This window comes from Protopterus annectens, chromosome 4.part0 (genome assembly GCF_019279795.1).
Source record: "Protopterus annectens isolate FY-2018-M chromosome 4.part0, PAN1.0, whole genome shotgun sequence".
NCBI lineage: Eukaryota > Metazoa > Chordata > Ceratodontiformes > Protopteridae > Protopterus > Protopterus annectens.
Window position 1 is genome coordinate 941,975,624 of NC_056733.1, and position 18,404 is coordinate 941,994,027.

The 18,404-nt window shown below is 38.6% G+C and overlaps 1 protein-coding gene across 1 annotated transcript in view; it reads right to left on the reverse strand.

Moving 5' to 3' along the window:
- ABCB9 (ATP binding cassette subfamily B member 9) overlaps positions 1-18,404 on the reverse strand; it is a 713,793-nt gene that overhangs the window by 230,729 nt on the left and 464,660 nt on the right. The window lies entirely within an intron of this gene.

The window sequence follows — 18,404 nt, forward strand, 5'->3', positions numbered from 1 at the left end:
CCACTCAAGAGTCTACCTTTAATAAACAGAAGACTATACTTAAAAAGAATTTTTTAGAAAGGGGCTATAAAGAGACAGAAGTACATGAAGCACTAATTCATGGGGATATTCACAGAGTAGGTAAGGGCACTCCGTTTTAAGGAGAGTAGATGATAATGATGGGTTGAACATTAAAACCAATCCCCAGCAGTAAACAGACTGATTATTCCTTATACTAATATCAATAATCAAGTAAGGCAGGTTATAGGAGACAATTGGAAATTACTCTTGATGGATGAGAAAATAAAAGACTTAGTTGATACTAGACCAACAATATCTTATAGAAACATGAAGTCCCTAGATAGGAGACTATGTTATGAAAATCTTAACAAGGTCAATACTTTTCCACATAAGACAGGAACCTTTGCATGTTTAAGTTGTAAGCAATGCAAATATATAGCTGCAACTGATAAATTCATACATCCACACACAGGACGTGAATATTCGCTCAAGGGATATGCATGTTGTAAAACTAGAGATGTTATATACCTCGCTCAATGCCAACAATGTACACTTTTTATGTTGGTAAAACCAATAGGACATTACGTGAGCGAATAAGAGAACACATCTATGCAATTGATAAACAGAATACAACAAATGCCCTAGCACGACATGTTTTAGATAAAGGATCTTCACATTGTTTTAAATTCATGGTCCTTGAGACTTTAACAAGAACTAATAGGCTAGGTAACATTAAAAGCCACACAGAAGGGATAGAGAACAAATGGATTCTTAGGCTACAAGCCCATTTTTATGGGCTCAATGATAAGATATCCCTCAAACCCTTTCTAGCCAGTAGACCCTTGAACCACTGAATTCTACACATTTATATTATGTATTCAATATACATGTTTTTAATATATGTTTTAATATATGTTTTAACATATGTGTTTTTAACTCATGAGTCTATTTATGTGTGTTTTCACAAGTTTACTATATGTGCTTTCATAAGCTTTGTAGAATTTAGTAAGACATTTATACTCAGACTTGTTTGAATTTGTAAGCATCATTAACTACATCAATTACACCTTGTGGTCTTTAATCAATTAAGGTGCAATGTACTATGGTATATAAAGGGATGCATTATTCATACATCTTTAAAGGTCTGAAGAAGCGTTACACCAACGCCGAAAGCTTACCTGTCTATCTTTATACCTGTTTGTCTTAATAAAGGACAGTCTGTGGAAGATTTGGTGAGATTTATTTGCAGCCTGGTGCACTCCTCACTTTTGGACTACAAGTTGTATAGAATTGTCTGTACCTGACTGGATTAAAACCAGGTCTTGGAGAAAAAAATAAGCCACCCTGGTGGACTCATAATATAAACAAGCTATACAACAAGAGAAATAAACTAATGTCCCAAGAACAAGAGGGAACTGGCTCAGCAGAGGGAAAAATCCCTCTGTAGCTTAAAAAAATTAAGGATCTTGTTAAGTCCTCCAAAGCTAATTATGAATTAAAAATAGTCTCCCTTGCTAAGGATAATCACAAGGCATTCTTAGACTATGTCCGAAATATAAAAGGGAATACCCGGCTATGCGCTGAACTGGTTGTGGATAGCACCACCCATACTCAACTGGATATAATAGCCAACCTGCTAGCTGAGAGATTTGGAGCAAACTTCACCCCCCTGTCCCCTCCAGTCATCCCCCAAAGTATACCTGCCACCATTCCTTAGCCTATTATCCCAAGAGAACAGGTCATCTTGGTGCTCTCCAAGACCAAAAACACAGCATCAATGGGACTAGACAACATCCCAAGTTGCATTTTAAACAACGTAAAATAAGAGCTAGCAGACATATTGCAATTGGTTAACAAAAGTTGGTTTATTATTACGGCGGATGCTTCTATATCCAACATTTTAGGGGATAAACCCCACTTTGTAAATAAAATGAGTATGAACTTGAAAAGGTTGTTAGAAAATACGATGTTTCTGACTTCTAAGACTTCTAAATCTACACAGAAGTGTGGTAGATGCAACTGGTGCTTTGCTATTAACAACAGTCAAGGCACTAGGTTAAGCAGTACTACCAACACCTCTATTAGATTCAAGGCAGGTTATTGTGCTACTAAACTTGTCATATATATCGCATTATGTTCAGCTTGTCCCGCTTTCTACATTGGGAAGACCGAGAGACAGCTGAACAAAAGAATATGCGATCATTTTTACTCCATTAGAAAGAGAGATGAGAAGAATGCCCTATATAAGCATATAAAACAAGAGGGCTCTGAACACAAATTCACTTTTAGCATTATTGACCTTATTCAAATAGACCCTAGGGGGGAGACTAAGAGTTGGTTGTCTTATAGAGAAATGTGGTGGCAAATTTTTACTGATGCTGCCTCACCCCCAGGCTTGAATGAATCACTGTCTATTAAACCTCTGCTATATAAAATACGCTACTGTCAAATTGTTTATTAATAAGTTGAGTCAGTGTTTCCATAGAAATATATGTTTTTAACAAATATGAATTTCATAGGAATTTGTGCATTACATTTTATAGGATATATATGTATTTATAATATAATTGTTTATTTCTGTTACCTATTCATTTTGGAATGTTTTTGTTTATTGTTTATGCAGAAAGTTTTAGTGGAGTATGTTGCTTTAAAATTTTTGGAGCCAAAACATCTATTTAAGGGCTGCAATTCAGAATGTTTTTTTGTTCTGAGGAAGCCTGTATTGTAACAGGTGAAAGCGCTCAACTGTTATTAAAAGTGGTTTTACTTTGTCCTGCTGGATTGCACGAGTTTGCTTCATTGTTTTCAGTTTCTCAAACTACATAGTGTGGTGTCAGCGTTCGCCTTTTTGCTTGTTTTATAGGTAGGTACTAGGCTATTGGCCCTAGGGCTTATACAAGCCCAGCCAAAAAGGTGCCCTGGCTTTTGCCATCCAAGAAAATTATTTTCCTGTGCCACTGTTGAGCAGAGCCACAGAAGTGATCCCTGGGGTGAATTTCCTATTTCCCATCCAGTCATCAAGATTTTTCTTGAAGACTGCTAATGAGGAGCTTTGTTTGATATAGATAGGCAGTTTATTCCAGAGTATGGGAAGTCTCTGGGACAGGAATCTATCCCTCCGGCATGTTCTGTTTATTGTGGTGACAAGGTTTAGGTCCCCAGAGTGTGTAGCTCAGAGGGACTGGGATTTCTTTAAGTGGAGCATGCCCAATAGCTCTGGGTTTGACATAGCTTTATATATTACGCAGAAATCTCACTAACTTCTATTTTATCTAGGATTATATTTTTGTATTGCTTATTGTTTTAATGCGCCATCTTATGTTATGTTAACTTACTAACTTACTATTGTTTTGTCAGTATATGTGTTTATGTACCTCTGTTCTTTGGAGCTTTTCTCCCCGGGCCTCCACTGAAAATGGATATGTATCCAGTTGGACTAACCCGGTCAACAAATGTAAAATAAATAAATAAAATAAATAAATAAATAAATCACCTCTGAGTAGGCGATATGCGATGGATTAAAGCTGGAGTTTTTTGAGATGGTCTGCGTAGGGCATCTGTTTGAGGCCGGTAATCCTCTTTGTGAGGTATTTCTGCGGCCTTTCCAGTTGTTGTAGGTGTCTTGTGAGGTACATACCAAAAGGGGCGTTGTACTCTATAATGGGTCTAATGAGTGATGAGTAGAAGGGAACAATGAACTCTTTTTTTTGGATGAGAAACCTTTTGTGATGAGGTGTGCCACGTAGAAGGATTTCCTGACTACTGTGGTGATGTGATTATCAAAGGAGAGACTACTGTCCACCTGTATCCCAAGGTATACTACCACCTATGTTGTAGTTCATGGGTACAGAGTTTTTACCAAAGGGGATAACAACGCACTTTTTGGCATTGAGCTTGAGGCCATGGCTTTGACATCAGGCATCTGTTTCAGTGAGACCCTTTAGCAGGATGTCCACATCGTTAGGAGTTTCGATTATGGCTCCTAGTTTGCAGTCATCTGCGAACTTCATTAGCCAAAGACCTTCTGTGTGAGCCTGTACTTCAGAGAAGTAGATACCAAACAGGAGAGGACCCAGGACTAAACCCTGTGGTACTCCATTTGTCACTGGTCTGAAGTCAGATTTGGAGTCTGCTACTTTCACAGTGTGAGTTCTGTCAGTCAGCCAGTTGGCAACCTATCTTGTGACATAGGGATTTATACCTAGTTTAGTGAGTTTATCTATAATTCCAGAGTGGGGGATGGTATCAAAAGCCTTCGCAAGATCTAGATAGGCTGTGTGAACCACCTTACCCTCGTCTACGGCTTTGGTGACTGCTTCAAAGAAGTCTATCAGGTTTAGGAGACATGATCTGCCTTTTACAAACCAGAATTGGGTGGGGTCCAGAGTTTGGAGATTACCAATGTCCTTGTTTATAAGTTCCATGATGATATGTTCCATGGCCTTGCAGACCAGACTCGTCACGCTAATGGGGGCGGTAGTTCCCGGGGTCCATGGTGGCTCCCCCTTTGTGGGTGGGATAACCATCGCTGTGCGCCATTCAGTGGGCACAAAGCCTGAGGTGAGGCTATGATTGAACATGGTATTAGGTAGGGTGCCAGTTTGTTCTGTAGTTCATGTAGAACGCAGCCTGGGATGTTGTCTGGTCCCAAGGATGCTGTGTTCTTGGCTTTGGAGAGTGTGTTTTTTACCTGCGCAGCCATGATTACAGGAACTTTGCATTCTTCCGGTATAGAGATGGGCCTTTTAGGGGGTGAGAGGGGAGTAAAGTTAGCACTGAACCTATCTTCCAGGATGTTAAACATGGTTGACATCTTCGAGAAGTCACCAAGGTCCTGGATGAGGGAAAGACAGAGCATACAGCCTATCTTGATCTAGCCAAGGCATTTGACACAATCCCCCATTCAGGTATTATAGAGAAACTCTCCCATTTGGAAATTAACCCCTACATTACCAGATGGATAGCCAACTGGCTCAGCAACAGGATACATTCTGTCAAAGTGGTGACTTTACATCTAGCAAAAGGCCAGTCACCAGTGGCATACCACATGGTTCTGTGTTGGGTCCCTTACTATTCTGAATTTACTTGTCAGAAGTCCAGGCAAACTTGGATGACCTGTGGCTGACCAAGTTTGCTGACAATTGCAAATTGGGAGCAATCATTGTGTCCCCCAGTGATGTTAATACACTGCAGGAAGGGTTAACGCAGACAAATGATTGGTGCCAAAGCCATGGATTAAAGATGAATGCAAAAAAAAATGCATTACTATTCCCTTTGGGAAAGCTGACATCCCTGACAATTACATTATAGACAGCAACCCCCCTAAGAGTAGACCCAGTGGTTGACACAATCTGAAGTTTGATCATCACATATCCACAGTAGTAAGGAAATCCTTCTATCTGGCACATCTTATAAGTAAAGGCATTGCATCTAGACCTAAGGATGTTATAATTCCTTTATATCCGGCCCTCATCAGACCAATAATTGAGTACAATGCTCCCTTTCACATGTACCTCACCAGACACTTGTAACAACTGGAGAGACCACACAGGTTTCTCACCAAGAAATTACAGGGTAGAAAAAACAAGTCTTACCCGGAAAGACTGAGAGCCCTGTTAGTGTATTCTGTCTCCTACAGGTTGCTAAAGGGTGACCTGTGCCTGGCTTACAGGGCAGTCTCTGACCCAGCCCTGATGGAAATATTACACATTCATAAATCAAACTGCACAAGGGTTACTCACTCCAGAGATCTTAACCTAGCCTCTGACATGAACAGGTCATGCTGGAGAGAGAGATACATCTTCCAGAGACTGCCACTTCTCTAGAACAAGCTTCCACTTCATGTGAAACACAGCCCTTCCTTAACCTTCTTCAAAAGCAACCTAGATTAATGGATGGCTGACCACAAATTCACTCCTGGGGTGGCACCCATGTCCTTTCTGCATAGAGGACGCCGGTATTAACTACCATAGACCCTTACCTCTGCAAACTTCACTCATCTCACCTAACCAACAACAGTTCAGGCAACTCAGGATAAATATGGCTAGAACTGTAAGGACTCTAGAGCCGTTAGCCTAGTAACCTTCTATGAACATGAACCTGTTATCTGCAGCTTACATCCATCATTAATAATGTTACAGCTTGTATTTTCACTATTGTTTACACAACATGGCCACTCCAGAACAACATTCATTTCCTAAGTTCCATACTATATTTCCACCCCACAATTTTACTGTTTTCAGTCTTTTTCGTTTGTCAGAAATCTTGCATCCTCTAATGGAATAACATCCATGCCACATTTAGCACCCCATTCCAGTATTTCTGTTCTTCTTACAGTGTTAATAATACTGTTCACACTCACTGAAAGTACTCCAAAATTGTTCATTTCCTTCTTTTTAAATTTAGAGGAAATATTTTTAAATGTATTTTTTCTTCTTTTTTACTCTTTGCCCAAGTTACTATTTTCCCTTGGTTTAAGTAGAAGTAGTCCTTGATATTCAGAATCAGATTTCTCACTGGCTAGAACTTCAGAAAAATGATTAGTATCAATACCTTGTCCTGACCTATCTTCTTGCATAAACTCTCTGGTCTGATTTTTCGCCTCCATATTTTTCTTCTTCTATAGTTTCTTCTTTGCCTAGTTCACCCTGTCCCCAAGCACTTGTTGTCCTTTGGCATGAATGTCCGTTTCACTTTTTTCATTATTTACTGTTTGCTCTTGACAATCCATCCAAATGTGTCCCCTCACCTTTTTTTACACATCCTGAATTTAGGCACACACCTTCTTGCCATATGTCCTTTCTCCCCAGACTGGTTACATTGTACCTTGTCACAATCATTAATTAAATGAGAAAAGTCCCCACAAAAGAAATGTGATTTAGGCTGGCCAGCATATATTAATGTCCCTCTATGATCATCCACAAAAATAATGGGTTTTTTTTCACATTTCAAACCAGCTTCCAGCCTCCACCTTCCATTCCATAAGTTTCTGACACGTCTAACTTTCACAATATTATCAAGATTTTCACAAAACCCTGCATGCATTTTTCAACATTGTCTTCTTCCAGTTCATCAGTTCTAAGCTGCAAAGAAACATTTTTTTAAACTTTCAAGTAAAAAAACAAAAAGAAGTTCCAAAGACCAAGGCGGTTGAGATAAGACAAATTTAATAACACAGTAAGAGCTTTCAAATACAAGGTTCTTCGTCAGACTGAATAAAAAAGCACCATCCAATTCAGGTTTTTAAACAATTACACAGCCAATAAAAACATTGTACCAATCATTTATGTAAATCTCTGGATTTCAAAACAGGCCTTAAAGATACCCTGTCATTTAACCCTGGTTTCCTGTCAGCACACAACTTACAGATCCAATACAGTTCCCTCTCTTCTGTAAAATTAACAAAATCACCACCTCTTAGTCCCTTGTATACCATTTCCACCACTTTAAATGTGAAGAGCCTAGCTCAAACACATGCTTAGCAAGAGCAATTTTTAAATATGCCCTTTTTATAGCATACTTGTGTTCATGGATCGGTTCATAAAACATTCTGTTTGATTTACCCAAGTAGAAACTTTCACATGCCGTGCATGTTGCTAAATAAATTATATTTCTAGTTTTACAATGTGCATACAGGTTAAACATAAGCTTCTGTTTAGAAATAGGATGTATAAATACATTAGATGTATCAATAGAAAGACAGTGTCTACAATTACCGCAAGGAAAAGTACCAACAATCCGATGTATAACAGGCATCTCAATTTGCGTTTGCTTATAGTCCCTATAGCACAGCCGTCATTTCTGGGATTTCTTATTTTTGTAAGTTTTAAGTAAAATTGGGTCTAACACCCACAATGTCTCTAATCCTGTCATCCGTGGTCAGGATACCCCAGTTGGCATCTACCACATGTCTACCTCTCGTAAAATCACTAGCAAAGGGTAAAACTAGTGGCATAGTATCAGGTTTCCTAGTTACAGATTGATGTCCTTTGACTGCCCCACCAGAAAAGTAGGGAAGGGCTAAGGTGGACCTCAGAATTTTTACATCTTCCCTCATAGCATTCATTTCACTTGTACTATAGCCCCTAGAAGCAAAATCATTAGAAAGTTTTTCAAGGCCATTATTAAAGCCATTGTCTGTATTATTAAGACGAGAAAACGTCATCCCTTGGGTTCTCATAATATTCTTATACACATGGGAGGGACGCATACTGTCATGCCTTAGAATGTTGTTCTCCTTCATGACTTTCTGTATAATCTAGTTACAAAATTACCCATTGTGTTTCTACTCACTTGCACATCCAAGAAAGTTATTTCCATAGGTGATACATGGCAGGTAAACTTTAGGAAAGATGTGGTGGTATGTAGGTAATCAACAAAAGCTAGAAACTGCATCTCAGTCCCTTCCCAAAGCAAAACCACATCATCAACAAACCTCCTATAAAACAACAGTGAAGGCTTGTAAGCACTATTGAAAACAAATTGTTCTTCCCATTGAGCTGACACCACGTTGGCATAGCTATTGGCACAGGAGGTGCCCATAGCCACGCCAACTTTCTGTAGGTAGTAACCATCTTGAAACATAAAAATATTGTTTTCAAGCACAACCTAAAGAAAAAGACATATGAGATCAATCTGTTTGTCACCATAGTCACTATGCTTAGTTAAAAATGACTTTATCATATTAATGCCCTCCAAATTAGGTATACAAGTAAACAAAGATTCAACATCTAATGTTATTTATTTATTTATGTTACATTTATTTTACATTTGTTGACCGGGCTAGTCTAACTGGATATATGTCCATTTTCAGTAGAGGTCCGGGGAGAAAAGCTCCAAATATGAATAGTGACAATGTTAAACATATATAGAAAGGCATGTAAAATCACATAAAGTGAAAGCATTGGTAAAAAAATATAATACTCAGGTTATAAACTCTAAAAATATTACTCTAAAAATTATACTAAAAAATTATTAGAGTAAAAAAGATTATACTAAATACAACAGTGGGTAAGAGTAAAACCCAATTAAGAGAGAAAGGCCTTTATGTTTTATAGAATTACTAAGACAAAAAGAGTAGCACCTAGATTAGGTGGCAGAGGATAGAGGAGTAGGGAAAGGATTAAGAGAAGGACTGGGGAAAGGATAGAGGAGTAGGGAAAGGAGTAAGAGGACGGGGGAAAGGATAGAGGAGTAGGGAAAGGAGTAAGAGAAGGAAGGGGGGAAGGATAGAGGAGCAGGGAAAGGAGTAAGAGAAGGACGGGGAAAGGATAGAGGAGTAGGGAAAGGAGTAAGAGAAGGATGGGGGAAATGATAGAGGAGTAGGGAAAGGAGTAAGAGAAGGACGGGGGAAGGATAGAGGAGCAGGGAAAGGAGTAAGAGAAGGACGGGGGGAAGGATAGAAGAGTAGGGAAAGGAGTAAGAGAAGGACGGGGGAAGGATAGAGGAGTAGGGAAAGGAGTAAGAGAAGGATGGGGGAAGGATAGAGGAGTAGGGAAAGGAGTACGAGAAGGACAGGGAAAGGATAGAGGAGTAGGGAAAGGAGTAAGAGAAGGATGGGGGAAAGGATAGAGGAGCAGGGAAAGGAGTAAGAGAAGGACGGGGAAAGGATAGAGGAGCAGGGAAAGGAGTAAGAGAAGAAGGGGGGAAAGGATAGAGGAGTAGGGAAAGGAGTAAGAGAAGGACGGGGGAAAGGATAGAGGAGTAGGGAAAGGAGTAAGAAAAGGAAGGGGAAGGATAGAGGAGTAGGGAAAGGAGTAAGAGAAGGACGGGGGAAAGGATAGAGGAGTAGGGAAAGGAGTAAGAGAAGGATGGGGAAAGGATAGAGGAGTAGGGAAAGGAGTAAGAGAAGGAAGGGGGAAGGATAGAGGAGTAGGGAAAGGAGTAAGAGAAGGACGGGGAAAGGATAGAGGAGCAGGGAAAGGAGTAAGAGAAGGAAGGGGGAAGGATAGAGGAGTAGGGAAAGGAGTAAGAGAAGGAAGGGGGAAGGATAGAGAAGTAGGGAAAGGAGTAAGAGAAGGACGGGGAAAGGATAGAGGAGCAGGGAAAGGAGTAAGAGAAGGACGGGGAAAAGGATAGAGGAGCAGGGAAAGGAGTAAGAGAAGGAAGGGGGAAGGATAGAGGAGTAGGGAAAGGAGTAAGAGATGGAAGGGGGAAGGATAGAGGAGTAGGGAAAGGAGTAAGAGAAGGACGGGGAAAGGATAGAGGAGTAAGGAAAGGAGTAAGAGAAGGACGGGGGAAATGATAGAGGAGCAGGGAAAGGAGTAAGAGAAGGAAGGGGGAAAGGATAGAGGAGCAGGGAGAGGAGTAAGAGAAGGACCGGGGAAAGGATAGAGGAGTAGGGAAAGGAGTAAGAGAAGGAAGGGGGAAGGATAGAGGAGTAGGGAAAGGAATAAGAGAAGGACAGGGGAAGGATAGAGGAGTAGGGAAAGGAGTAAGAGAAGGACGGGGGAAAGGATAGAGGAGCAGGGAAAGGAGTAAGAGAAGGAAGGGGGAAGGATAGAGGAGTAGGGAAAGGAGTAAGAGAAGGACGGGGGAAAGGATAGAGGAGTAGGGAAAGGAGTAAGAGAAGGACGGGGAAAGAATAGTGGAGTAGGGAAAGGAGTAAGAGAAGGACGGGGGAAATATATCAGTCTGGGGTAGCACATGGACAGAGCCAATGAGTTTTAAGATGTTCTTTGAGGCGTTTTGTAACTAGAGAAGTAGAAGCCAAGATTGATAGTTCAGAGGAAGTTGATTCCAGTTTTTACCTGCTGTGTTCGAGAAAAGTGAGTCACCAGCTTTGTTGTTGGATTTAATTGTGGAAACTAGGAGCTTGTTAGCAGAGCGTAGTGTAGCAAGATTGTTATATGGTGTAATCAGATTAGAAAGGGTAGGGGTGTTGTTAGGGTGGTATAGGATCTTTTGAGTGATACGTAATTGTTGACAGAGTATATGGTTTTTCACTTCTAGCCATCCAAGTTGTTTGAGGTTGAGGCAGTGGTGAGTTTTGAAGGGGGAGCATGTAATGAATCTAGCTATGCTATTATAGCAGGTGACAAGTTTGAAGAGGTTATTTTTTGATAGGTTAGTATATATAGCAGAGGCATAGAAAAGGGTAGAAATGAGGTGGGTTTGTGCAATAGTTTTCCTGGCAGAAGGGGTAAGGAAGGGTTTAATTTTATAGAGGGTACCAAGTTTTTTGTTAATGGACTTTATGGTGGTGTTGATGTGGTCATCAAAGTTGAGACGATTATCAATTGTAACACCTAGTAGGCGGGTTGTAGAGTCTGGGGTTATGTTGGTAGCATTGTTAGAGGTTACAGAGAAGGATGGAGTAGGTGATTTATGAGTAGGGGTAAAAAGTAGTAGTTTCAATTTTTCGGGATTTAAGAGGAGACAGTGTTGCATAAACCAGTTTTCAACATTATGAAGAACAGTTTGGGTGAGGGACTGGAGAGAGTCTATGTTCTTGGCTGAACAAATTAAGGTGGAATCACCTGCATATTTAATGCAGGTGGCTTGAGGAATATTTATGTGTAGATCGTTAATAAATAAGGAAAAAAGAAGGGGACCTAAGATAGAGCCTTGGGGTACCCCAATATTTACAGGAAGTAGTGAAGACAGATTGTTATCCCAAAGGACTGCTTGCTGTCTATTATCCAGATAAGACCTAAACCATTGTAATGCTTGTGGTTCAAGAGAAAGGATCTTTAGTTTGTCTAAGAGTAAGTTATGGTTAACCATATCAAAGGCTTTTGACAGGTCAATAAATAGTGCAGAGGAAAAGCAGTTATTGTTGCGATTTTTATTTATAGAGTCTGTGAAGGATAGTAGGGCAGTTGTAGTGCTATGGAATGGTCTGAAGCCATGCTGGCAATTGGCTAGTTGGTTATTTTGTAGTAGGTAGTTAAGTAGTTGTTTGTGAATACATTTTTCCATAATCTTAGCTTTTGGGGAGAGTAAGGCAATAGGTCAAATGTTAGACAGCTCAATAGAAGACCCTCTTTTATGTAGAGGGATGATGTGGGATACTTTCCATATGGATGGAATTTTGCCTTCTGAGATGGTTCTGTTAATAAGGATAGAGATGGGATAGTCTATAGCTTTTGCGGCAATTTGTAGGTATTCAGATGGGAGACGGTCAGCAGAAGGGGTACAAGGTTTCAGTTTTTGAAGTAGCTTACAGATGAGAGAAGTAGGTACAGGTTGTATTTGAAAGGTAGGTGATGTAGTCTTGGAGGAATTTAGTGGAGAAGCAGTAAAGGGAGTTAAAGAACTGGCTAGGGTTTGAATGGCTTCTGTAAAGTAAGTGTTAAAGGCATCAGGGATCTGGTTGGAGTTATTATGGTTAAAACCTACAGGGGCAGGGGTAGCAGAGTGACCTGGACGAAGAAGTTTGTTAATCCCTGACCAAAATTTTTGTGGAGTTTGTTGACTGGTTTGTTGGAGGTGAAGGTAGAAGTCTTTTTTGTCTTTGAGAATATCTTTCTTGGTGGCATTTCTTAACTGCTTAAAGTGGAGCTGATCTGATGGACATTTAGTAGCTCTCCATTTAGCCCAGATTTTATTTCTAAGGAGCATCTTTTGTCTAGTTTGTTTTGTGAGCCATGGGGCAGATTTGGATCTTATTCTAGTAGAATGAAGAGGTGCATGGTAACCTAGGATTTGAAGAAATTTGGTGTTGAAATAGATAACTACTTTGTCAAGTTCAAGATGGGTTAGTGGTGACCAGTCACATGCTTGCAGTTTATTTAGGAAGCTGTGTGGATTAAACATTTTTTTGAGCAGGAGGTTTTAAGATTATGAGTAGTTGGGATATGTACTTTTTGTCTAATAATGTAGGTAAGCATGTGGTCACTGATATCGTTGGGAAGGGTTCCTGGAGTATAAGTTTCAGGGTGGCTATGAATAAGGATCCAGTCAAGAGTAGATTCCTTACTGGTGGGTTTGTGAATTCTAGTAGAAGTTGATATTAATTGTGAGAATCCAAAGAGATTTATGTGGTTAGTAGGGTTAGGGGAGCTGCAGGAGGACCAGTCGATGTTAAAGTCACCCAGTATAATGGTCTCCTGGGGTAGTTGGGAAGAAAAATAGCTAAGTAAGTTTTCAAGAGTATTAGTATTGTTACCTGGGGGGAGATACATGCAGATTAGATAGATAAATTTGGTGTTATTGATTTGGAGTTTGGTAGTCAGGAGTTCGACTTTGGTGCCAAATGAAGGATGCACATTGAAAGGGGAAATTTGGAGATTAGATTTATAGAGAATGGCTATACCTCCACCTTTTTTGGTTATACGGTCACATCTAAGGATATTATAGCCAGGAGGGCTAATTTCCTGGTCTAGTGTAGATTGTTTTAGCCACGTCTCTGTAAGGCATAGGATATCAAATGAGTACACATCAAGGAGTGCATGCAGGTGGGAAATTTTGTTGTTGATACTTCTAACATTAAGGTGAGCTATCAGGAGGGAGTTAGGTGGTTTAATTAATGAAGAAATCATAGGCACTGTTAAGTTGTTAAGGTTATTGGTATAGTCAGTATTGGGGCCTGGGTTTGGATGAATATCACCATCTAGGAGGGGGTGTTGCTGCGGATTTTTTAGGAATTTAAGGATTTTGAAGAAGTTATTAAATGTTTTTTTGGAGGTGAAGTAATTAAAATGAGATGCTCTATGAAATTTTGATAGTATATAGTTAGAAGTACTGGTTATGTTACAGTGGCTAAGGGAGTAGATAAAGGAAGATGGTAATGTTTGTTGTAAGTGATGGTTTTGTTCTGGTAGAGAAAGATTTTCAAAGAGGGTGAGTGAATAAGGTATGGTAAGAGAGGCTATTATAGTAGTTAAGAGTAGTATGTTTTTGAAAATGGTTTTGAGTGAAGGGGCCATATTTATAGGAAGTTATAAGTTAAGAATAGGTAGTGTAAGTAGGAGAATAAGAGAAAAGGAGAGAGTATTTTGAGAGATTGAGCTGGGTTAGAAATTATGCAGAGAGGAAATTAGTGGAGGATGTAAAGGGGAGGATAAGGGAATTAGTGTAGTAAAAGGTTAGGAAAGGTGAGGGAGTAGTTCAAAGAGAGTTAATTAGTACTAATTAGGAATGGAGGAAATGGGTGAGTGGTCTAGTGATGAGGAGGTTTATGATAGGCCAGGAAAAAGGAGGGGGAGTGGCTAGTGAAGTATAAGTGTATTGCTACTGGGGGTGTGTGGGAATTAGGGGTAGGGTAGGGGAGCGGAGTGAGCCCACAGGGCGAACGGGGCAGGGCAGACCCAAGTAAGGTAAAAGTAGTGAGAAAAACAATCAGTAAGGTAGAAGGTAAGAACAGGGGAAGGTAGATAAAAAGGCAGAGGTTGTGAGTGTAAGGAAGTGGGAAAGAAAATGAGCAGGAACCAGGAGGACAGAGTGCTAAAAGGACTAGGAGTGGAAGAGAGGAAGGCAAGTTACAGGGTTAAAATAGACTATGGAAGAGGATAGTAAGGAGAAAAGAGTTCCAAGAGTAGGAAGTTTAAATTCTGTTACTAGAAGACAATTACTTAAACTGATGGCATTCTCCTGTACAAACTTTTTTTTTTCCCAATAATTCTTTTATTTTCAATAATATGAAACAATGCATACAGCAAGAATGAAAAAACATTGTAGTAGTGAACATTAAAATGAGGCGTTGAATAATTACAGAATATAATAAGTATCCAAACAATTTAACATAGATATAAGTGAGAGAGAGGATAAAACATAAGGAAAGCATTGTCAGTGATGAAACCAAACAAACTATTATATACAGTATTTACAACATAATATGCTGCACTTCCACTACAATAATAATGCTTGAAGTAATAAGAGCAAAAAAAAAAAAAATCAGGGAAACCATATTAAAAGAATTATCAGTGGTTCTCCATAAGTTAACAAGGACAAGAGTAAATGATGCTCTAGATATACTCCTGGGGAGTTATTCACTAAGAACTAAATCTAAAAGTTTCTTCTATAGTTTACTAAAATAGGCTCTTTTTTTTGGACCTTTTATAATGAATTTATGAGCTGAAATATGTTTGTGAGCCATTTCTTTGAATTTTCCCCAACTAAGTTTGGTGCGATCTAACCAATTGCTAGTGATGTATAGTTTAATAAGTGAACAGAGGATAATTAAAATGTGAAGTTGCATTTTTGATACTTTGGATGTAGGAATGTGAAGAATAGCTGTTTCCCACGAGAGAGTGGAGGTGTAATAACCCATTTTTTCCAGACGGACTTTCAGAGAACACCAGAGTTTGTAAGAATGCTTGCAATACCACATAATGTGAAGCAAGTCCGCTTTCGGATAGGAACAACAGGTGCAGGAGGGAGATGAATTGGCGTTAAATTTATTAAGAGTTACAGGAGTATAGTAAGTGTTGTTGTTTAGCATCATTTGTGTATATAGGAGTTTTTTGAAAAGGGAGAGCTCTAAAGTAGATTTTATAGCTGAGAGTTTTTGATCCTCTGTAATGGTAGGTCCGATGGTATTCCAGTAGTTGGAGAAAAGACAATTTGAATCGTAGATCATGTTAGTCAATAGCTTGTAAGAGGATGATATTGTTTTTTTAGTGCTTGAGATTGCAGAAATAACTTCAACTAGTTTGTTTAATTCCTGAGTGTTGGGAGAAAGGTTAAAAAGTTGTGCCAGAATAGTTTCTCTTAGTTGTCGAAGAATAACTGTGTATTTTTTATTAGTACCCAAGATTAACCGAATCTCGGGTAAAGTTTTAGACCGATGTTTGAGAATATCCCATACATTGAGATCCTTGATAAGAGGGAATTTAGTAAGGTCAATCATTACATTGTTAATTTTAAGGTTTGGGTTCTGATGCAACGGTTGTAGAAGAGGTAGAAATCTTTCCAGATTGATATCTTTAATAAGATTTTGGAAAAGCCTGATTTTATGTTTCAGAGATTGAGCTAGATTACAGTTGTTCATAGAAGTAGTAGATAGAAAAGGAATAGCCTGAGGATTAATTTTGTTAGATATAACATGTTGATACCAAATTCTAACCCAGGCTGGATAGTGCGTTGTGTTTTGATGTTAAAATTTGAGATAGACCAAACCCTAATTGAGCAGATAATTTTGTAGTATAATTGGAAGTTTGGAAGACTTAGCCCCCCTTTTTCCTTAGGGTAAGTTAATTTAGGGTAAGCGATCCTAACTGATTTAGGGAACCAAATGAAACCAGCTAGTTCTTTGTTGATTTTGGAGAAAAATTATTATAAACTAACACATCCAAAGCATTGAGTTGAAATAGAAGTCTAGGTAGGATATTCATTTTCACAATAGCTGCTTTGGACAGGAAAGCTAAGTTCATATGCTTCCATCTTTGTAGATCTTGTTGTATATTAGACCATGTTTTAAGTAAATTATTTTGAAGCATAGAGGCTTGATTATGTACAAAATGGATACCTAAATATTTAAGGCTATATGTTATTCGGAAGGAGGATTCAGGGAAATAAAAAGATTTATGGGAGTTGGGGTTTATTGGGAATATATGAGATTTTTTATTGTTTATTTGGTAATCTGATGCGATAGAGAATTTCCTTATGGCATCGAGAATTTTGGGTAAGTCTGAATTGGGTGACTGAAAATATAAATTGAGATCGTCAGCAAACGCTGATAGTGCAACCTGTGTATTTAGGATTTTAGGTATATTGTGATAAGTATTCTGAGTAATATAAAGAAAGAAAGGCTCAATAAAAATGTTAAAAAGGAAGGGTGAGAGTGGGCACCCTTGTCTTGTTCCATTAGTGATCAAAATTGGCTCAGATCTCTGTTTATTTATGTAAAGGTAAGTTTGAGAATTTGTATAAAGTGTTCTAATCATATCCGAAAAGGAATTAGGTACTCTGAAATGGGACAAGGTAGCAAACAGAAAATCCCAGTTAACTCTGTCGAAAGCTTTGGAGGCATCTAAAGTTAGGGCGTATATTGGATTTCTTCCTTTTTTGGTAAATTGTATTAGGGAATCCAAGGTTAACGTATTATCCCACGTGTGTCTATTACTCATAAAACCAGCTTGGTCAGGGGAGATTAAGGACGGGAGAACTTTTTTAAATCTACTTGCTAATATAGCAGCAAAGATCTTAATGTCAACATTTATTAACGAGATTGGTCTGTAATTGTGAGGATCTGCTTTGTCTTGTTTATTTTTTAATAGTAAAATAGTTTTCGAGTTATTCCAATGTATATCAGTAATACCCTCTTTAATAATATAGTTAAAGACTTTCAATAGTATGGAGGAGGTATTTGTGCAGAAAGCTTTGAAGAAGTTAGTAGTAAAGCCGTCAGGGCCCGGGGCTTTGCCTAATTTTAAATTTTTTATGATGACCTGGACTTCTTGAATGTCGAACGGGGCAGATAAAAGGGAGATTTGATTAGTTTTAAGAGAGGGGAATTTAATAGAATTAAGAAAAGACTCCATCTGAGGCTTTAGAGTATCACATTTATGTCTACTATAGATATCTGAAAAAAGTTTGAAAAACAGGTGTATTATTTCAGTATCTGATTTCTATATTTTCCCTTGGTATTGAAGGGTAGATATTCTAGGAGCACCATTATTATTTTTTAATATTCTTGCTAGGGTTCTTGAGGGCATTTGTGCCCATTCAGAATATGTTGCAATAAATTTCTGTTCCTGAAAGGAATAATTCTGTGAATGAAGTTCAAATAGATCTTTGCGCGTTGCATTGATCAGTTCTACAGTTTGTGAGTCAGGGGATAGTCTCTGACTTTTTTCCAGAGAGGAGAGTTTCAAGGATAGAGTATTTTCTTTTTTCATGTTAAGCTTTTTAAGAAAGGAAGCTTGGCTAATCAGAAAACCCCTCATTTCAGCCTTGCATGCCGCCCAATGTATGTCTGGGGGAATTTGGGACTCTGTGATATTCAAATCAAGATCCATTAACATGTTGTTAATATATTAATTATATCTTTATTATTTAGTAAATTATTGTTAAGGGTCCAGTTGGCAAAAGTAAAATCAGGTGTAGTGAACCTAATTATGAGAGAGATTTTGGCATGGTCAGAGAAGCATCTGGGCTCGATATTAAAAGTATTTTTAAATTTGGATAAGGGGTCTGAGATTAAAAGAAAGTCAAGACGTGACCAAGATTTGTGACAGTTGGAGTAAAAAGTATATAGATTTTCCTTAGTCGAAATATTACTAAAGGTAATAGTGTCTATAAGATTAAAATCAGATATAAGCTCCTCTAAAGCTATAGAAGCTTGAAAGTTGTAAGAGGATGATTTGCTGGTGCGATCTAGACTGGGATCTATAACCGCATTCCAGTCCCCACCTATAATGAATAGGTGTTTTGGAAATGAGTTCAATATATTATAAATTTCTAAAATAAAAGTCTGTTGTTGTGAGCATGGACCATACAGATTTAAAAACATAACTGGTTTA